General features: G+C 35.6%; 1 non-coding gene across 1 annotated transcript; it reads right to left on the reverse strand.

The window, feature by feature from the left end:
• Nucleotides 1-245: 245 nt before the first annotated feature.
• Trnas-uga (transfer RNA serine (anticodon UGA)) lies at nucleotides 246-319 on the reverse strand. Its single transcript has one exon. It is a non-coding gene; the product is annotated as a tRNA-Ser (tRNA).
• Nucleotides 320-531: the final 212 nt, after the last annotated feature.

Raw genomic sequence — 531 nt, forward strand, 5'->3', positions numbered from 1 at the left:
ATGTTATTTAGGATTAGTTGATATAAAAGAAAGGTAATAGGTTTCTTCCTATATTACTTTTATTTAGCTAATCTCTGTCGAAAAGGTGTTAAATGGTACGGCATTCGTGAATGTAATTGACTTAAAAGAATATAATATGATAAAAGCTCATTCTCATTTTCAAACTATATTTTAATTTCTTATGTGTTTCGATGATGCTCATAGATAAAATGTACCTACACAAATTAAATTTGTAACCAAAATCATGAACGATGCGGGAGTTCAACCCGCGACCTCTCGGGTTCAGTCCGAGCGCTCTTACCAACTGAGCCAACCGTTTGACACTTGGTTCAGTGACGTTCGTGACGCTTGGTTCATAAATTTTGGTATATCTTATTCAACTCTCAGATATATAACAACCTGCTTCACGGACTAGTAAAAAAAGAAGGACTCCGCACCGTGATATTAGCAATTGAAACACCTTTATGCTAGTGTGTGTGCGGTTACGGGGTATATACCCAGTTACACAATTTTTTCTCCTTTAGATAATCA

This window comes from Leptidea sinapis, chromosome 23 (genome assembly GCF_905404315.1).
Source record: "Leptidea sinapis chromosome 23, ilLepSina1.1, whole genome shotgun sequence".
Lineage (NCBI taxonomy): Eukaryota > Metazoa > Arthropoda > Insecta > Lepidoptera > Pieridae > Leptidea > Leptidea sinapis.